General features: G+C 40.3%; 1 protein-coding gene across 4 annotated transcripts in view; it reads right to left on the reverse strand.

Annotated features, from left to right (window-relative positions):
* CEP128 (centrosomal protein 128) overlaps nucleotides 1-6,363 on the reverse strand; it is a 428,984-nt gene that overhangs the window by 129,550 nt on the left and 293,071 nt on the right. The window lies entirely within an intron of this gene.

Genomic DNA, 6,363 nt, shown 5'->3' on the forward strand with positions numbered 1-6,363 from the left:
AAAATTAGAGGGAATACTGCTCATAACCCCAACCTTAACAGAGTTAGGGATTGAAGGCTGGGTGCAGGGTGGGCTCAACTTGCAGTTAGCGAAGCCTGGGAAGGTTGCCTAACAAAAAGAACAGCACTTGGATTTGAGCTGGTGCTTTCTTGGCTGTTCTCCCCGCTCAGGCTGGCCTGAGATGTTCTCTCTAGCCCTCCCTCCAGCGCAGGGCTGGTGTTGCCACTCCCCCACACCCGCATGTTCCTCCATGCCCCTCTAGGGGTCCCACTCCACTTTTCTGGCAAAACTGGGCATTTGTCCCGTTTGCTCTTGACAACTGATGATCAGTTGGCAAGAGCAAACAGCACAAATGCCCAGTTTTGCCAAAAAAGATGGGTCGGCCAGGACAAGGCCTAAAAAAGGGACTGTCCCAGCCAAAATGGGACATATGGGTCACCCTAGTTAAACTCTCAAAGGATTAACAATCTAGGGAGGAGGAGTAAGGGTGGGAGCAAAGGCAGAGAATCTGGAACCCACATGAAGTGAGCTGTAGCTCACGAAAGCTTATGCTCAAATAAATTGGTTAGTCTCTAAGGTGCCACAAGTACTCCTTTTCTTCTTTCAATAGGAACAGAAGGGCATGGCCTGATCGTGCTTTGCCAGAACATTGATTTGCTTCTGTGAGCTGCAGAGAAGGAGAACAACCAAGATATCCAGATTTGTGGGAGATGCTGGGCTGTAGAAATGTATGGTATTTGTTCTGTAAAGCCTTGCATAGTTTGCATACTGGTTGCTTGAGAGTTTGCCTCTTTCCCAGCTTACAACTGCAGCAGCTGAAATAGCCTAGGGCATTTGAGTGTGCATGTAGGGGTTGTTGACAGGGCATTTTCACTGAAAAGTCCGCTGATTTGGAATTTGCTTCTCACTGCACCAGGAGAGGCAGTCTTGTTGGCTTCCGGAGCATACTTTTTTCTTATAGGCTTTTGCCTCAGAACTGTGATTATGGGTGACATAGTTTAAGGATGGATAAAAGACTTCTCCTGTTGATATTTGTGAGCTACATATTTTGATAGTTCAGTTGGAAAACTTAAATACCTAAACTCATTGCATTATAGATAATTGCTAAAAAAAATTCTTAAACTTTTTTATTCCAAAGTTGTTTCTGGTGCTGTATGAAGAATGTTGGCCCATATTTATTACCTTCTGGTTTTATGGTAGTTTACAAATGTTAGTGTGCCCTTTTATTTGATATTTTAAAATGTATTGTAAATTTTTATTATTCAGCATATCACTCTCAATAAGGGTGCTTTATCATTAAACAGTTCCTAATAAATCATGGTGTAACAGATTTTTGAGTGCCTCCAATGAAGGTTAAGTCAAGGATTTTTTTCCATTGTGTAACAATATGGTTGAGGCATACTGGCCAGAAAACAGTATTCCTAGGTACCGGTAAAACTATTCTCAACCTATTCTCAAAGCTGTAATAAAGTACAGAAAGTGCTGGGTGGCACTGTTACATCAAAAGATGTGGCACACTTATGTGTAAGGACACTAGCTAACAGATCATTTACAATGCTGTTGACAGTATTGGCCTATATTTACTAATCATCATTTACAAATAGACATTTTACACATCAAGGCAGAGGCAAAAATTCATCATATAATCTCAAGAGTTAGAATTAGAGATCTCTAATTTATCTTTGTGGGAGAAAGAAGCAGGAAAACTGAATCTTCTCTTTGTGGAACAAGGAGAAGAGAAAAAATAACTTGCTTAGAAACACTCCATATCTCAAAACAAGCTGAAGGAAGCGGATGCCTACCTATAATTTGAAAAAGCCACCAAAGTGAATGAACAGTTAAGCAAAAGTAAAGATAACATTTCGATAACTAGTTCAGCATCAATTTTATCAGTTTGTAGTTCATATGAGCGTGCATGGTGACCATACAATCATGAGTACTACAGTTAATTACACTTACTATTTTTGAAAAAAATGGTTTTAAGTTTCTATTGATAGAAGGCAGATTCAAATGAAGGAAGATGACAGTAGAAGCTACTCAGCATGGGCTGGGTAGCAAAAGCTGTCCTCCTTTGAGGCATACAGCAAGCCCTTTACCTGCTGCTGTTTATGTGGGTCACCAAAGTCTGGAATTACAGATCTGTGCCTCCAAGTTATCAGATGTGTAAATAGCAATATGAGACTATTGGAACACAATGGTTTCCAAAAAAGGCAGTGATTCACTAGGGGGCATGATTTTTCACAGAAGTGTGATGAACAATACATAATATCAATATTGCCAATCCCAAACATTCAAAAATCATGAGTCAGGACCCAGATAATGAGAAATCATGAGCGGTTTTGTTTGTTTGTTTTTCAAGTTTTGGGTTCTTTTCATTTACTTTCTGGGTTTTAGGGTGAACTTGGGTCACATTTTCAAACTTCTCTCCACAACCATAAAGGACAGAAACTTTTCTTTTTTTAAATGAAAGCTGAGATTCTCATGTAATCACTTGTCTCAGAGGCTGAGGCTTTAAGTAAAATGCCAACTCTCACAATAGCTAGTAACCATGAGTCATCATAAATCACTGATACAGCATTTAACATTCTAAAAGTTAATTTATTAGTATTATTACTACATTCAGGGCAGCCCTCCCAATATTTAACATTGATTCATAAAGTCCAAGGCTGGAAGGGACAATTGTAATCATCTAGTCCAGCAGTTCGCCAACTATGGGGCAGGCCTCCCAAGGGTGGCGAGTGTGTGTGCGCGTGAGAGAGAGCGCGCGCGTGCGCTCTGGCTGTTAGCCCCAGGTGGCTGGGGTTAATATTAGCCCCAGGTGGCTGGGGTTCATGCTGAAGGGCCGTGTTCACCTGGGAGGCAGGGATAAAAGGGACAGCCAGAGCCTCACCACCTGGGATTGGGCTCTCCTTCCTCCTCCTCAGTCCCTCACTGGAAGGCAATCCAGGCTCAGGCTCTCCTTCCTTCCTCCCCACAAATCCCTCACTTGGAGGCAGCAGGGCTCTGGCTGTCAGCTCCAGGGTGGCAGCAGCAGCGCAGAAGTAAAGGTGGCAATGGGGGTACTCAGACTGCTGTGAAAAGTGATATTGATAACTTTCACATTGCCACCCTTATTTCTGATCTGCTGCTGGCACAGAGCTGCCTTCAAAGCTGAGCACCCAGCCAGCAGCCGCTGCTCTCCACTCTGCCTTTAGATCTGGGTGGCGGTATATGTACTTGTGGGGAAGGGAATGTAAAAAAACAACAGACATAAAGAATGGGGGCCCAATCAAATACATTTGAGAACTGCATAGCTAGTCTCACCTCCTGTATAATACAGGCCATAGTACTTCCCCAAAATAATTCCTAAAGCAGATCTTTTAGAAAAATATCCAATCTTGATTTGAAAATTGCCAGTGATGGAGAATCCACCATGACCATTTGTAAATCACATTATGTACCTTTTTCAAAAGCAAAATCTAAATCCAAATTCTACTTTTCTGCATTCTATCAAGTAATAAGATCCAATTTCAAATTATTCTCACTGAAATAAAGGCTGTTTTTCAGTTACTTAACTGAAGTTACTATACAAATGTAATCCAAATCATCTCTTCATTATTGCAGAAACACTCAAAAGGTGTGGTTCAGAAGAAGAGTTCAGACAAAGCAATATTTTATAGAGGATAAACGTGCAGATATATTATCAAAAAGAGTCACTGAAGCAAGCAATAGCAAAATGTTCAAGAGAAGAAGATGTGCTCCTAGATAAAAACTAAATAGAAGGTTTGGAATGAAAGATGAGGGGCAAGTTAAGACAAGTAGTGGGTGCACTCATGTTTCACCTAGGAATATAAGCATTTGAGTAACTGATTTCCCTCCCATCACCCAATAATGCCAAAGCTATAAAGCATCCTAACTCAATTTTTAATACATTGGTTAAGATCTTTCAAGCAAGCAAATTAGGGCTCATGATGTGTGTAACTCATATTATCCGCCAGACTGGTCTAGCAATTATTACATTGCAACAGAAAAAAACTAATTTTGTGTACAAAAATTAAGTGACAGACTTAACATGAGAAAAACAAGAAAAGTCAGATTCAATCTGTCAAGAAATCTGGGTTTTAAACAAAACTTTACCAAAGGCTAAACTGTGTGGTCTTGAGCAAATACCTCTTCTTCAATTTATCTCTAAAATGCTAATATATGATACTTACCTATCTGACAGGGTTTCTGAGAGACTTAATTTGGTAATATGTGCAAAGTGCTCTGCAACGTTCAAAAGGACAGTAGTAGCGAAGTGAAAAGACATTTTTATTACTTACCAATTTGTCCATAACTTGAACATTGCATGATCCCTGAAGAGGTATTCCCAGTATATTCCTTGTCTATCGTGTTATAGGCCAGAAGTCATACTGCACTCAGTAGTAGAGTGCCAGCACTGCTCTGGTGGCCCTAATTCTTCCTGGAAGAATTTACGCTTTCTTTGAAAATTAAAAAAAAAAAACCCTAAGGGCCCAATTCTGTGAAATGCTGAGAACCTCAATAAAGTTAAGGAGCACTCTTAGCTCCAATGAAGTTGACTCTGAGTTGAAAATTCAATACCTCTTAAGAAAGCCTCAGAACTTTGCATAAGTGAGCTCTAGGTTTTCTAGACCTTTTGGTTGTGAAGTTAACCTTCTGAACTGAGTCTGCAGATAGAAAAACTCAATTGATACTTGTGGAGTTATACTAAGATTTGACCTAATAGTCCCGAGAGCCACATTTAACAGCCACATTCATCTCAGAGTTTTAAATTTAAACATCAGTGTTAAAATGATCAGCAGTGAAACAGTTAACAGAAACAATTAGCTACTAAGGTTCTTAATATTATTTTAACCTACAGTTCCTGAAAAGCACATTAGTAGAGCACAAGATGGCTCAGAGAACTAATTGGTAATGCAATATGTATCTGGTTCGAATTCAATTCAGGTTAATAACAGCAAAAATGTGTCACTCTGTAGACTGTTCAGTGGTCTATGTCAAGTGAGTTGGTTATCTAAGTCCAGTTGTCAGTGGACAAACCATGATTACAATTGGCATTTTACTGGTCATGCCAGTAGAAAGGCCTGCAAATCGATGAGCATAGAGAGCGAACTTCCTTTAACCCGATGTTACAGTACATTGATAAGGGAGCCTGAGGTAAGTTAGAGGTAACAGATTTGAGGAACTGTCCCAGACTGAGGTATCAGTATAGGTGGTTTTGGAACAAATTGATAAATTAAACAGTAATAAATCACCAAGACCAGAAGAAATTCACCCAAGACTTCTGAAGGAACTCAAATATGAAACTGAAGAACTACTAAGTGCGGTATGTAACCTATTGCTTAAATCAGCCTCTGTACCACATGATTGGAGGGCAGCTAATGTCATGTTGATTTTTTAAAAAGGCTCCAGAAGCAATCCTGGCAATTACAGGCTGGTAACCTTAACTTCGGTACCAGGCAAATTAATAGAAACTATTGTAAAGAACAGAATTGTCAGAGACATAGATGAACACAATATGTTGGGGAACAGTTAGCATGGCTTTTGTAAAGGGAAATCATGCCTCACCGATCTATTAGCATTCTTTGAGATTGTCAACAAGTTTGTGGACAAGGGGAGGGGGGGTCCAGTTTATATAGTGTACTGCAACTTTCATAATGCTTTTGACAACATCACACACGAGAGGTTCTTAGACAAAGTATGCAGTCCTAGGATAACAGAGAAGGTCCTCTCATGAATCAATAATTGGTTAAAAGATAGGAAATAACAGGTAGGAATAAATGATCAGTTTTCACAATGGAAAGAGGTAAATGAGGGGGGGGGGTCCCCCAAGGATCTGTAGTGGGAGCTAAGCTGTTCAACCTATTCATAAATTATCAGGAAAAAGGGCTAAACAGTTACGTGGCAAAGTTTGCAGACAATACTAAATATGTCAAAGATAATTAAGTCCAAAGCTGACTGTAAAGAGTTCCAAAGGGACCTCACAAAACTGGGTGACTAGGCAACAAAATGGCAGATGAAATTCAATGTCGATAACTATAAGAAGAAAAGGAGTACTTGTGGCACCTTAGAGACTAACAAATTTATTTGAGCATAAGCTTTCGCGAGCTACAGCTCACTTCATCGGATGCATTCAGTGGAAAATACAGTGGGGAGATTTATATACACAGAGAACATGAAACAATGGGTGTTACCATACACACTGTAACGAGTGTGATTAGGTAAGGTGAGCCATTACCAGCAGGAGAGCGGGGGGGGGTGGGGGGGAGGGGGGAAGAACCTTTTGTAGTGATAATCAAGGTGGGCCATTTCCAGCAGTTGACAAGAACATCTGAGGAACAGTAGGGGGGCAGGGAATAAACA

Source organism: Chelonia mydas, chromosome 6, assembly GCF_015237465.2.
Source record: "Chelonia mydas isolate rCheMyd1 chromosome 6, rCheMyd1.pri.v2, whole genome shotgun sequence".
Classification (NCBI taxonomy): Eukaryota; Metazoa; Chordata; order Testudines; family Cheloniidae; genus Chelonia; species Chelonia mydas.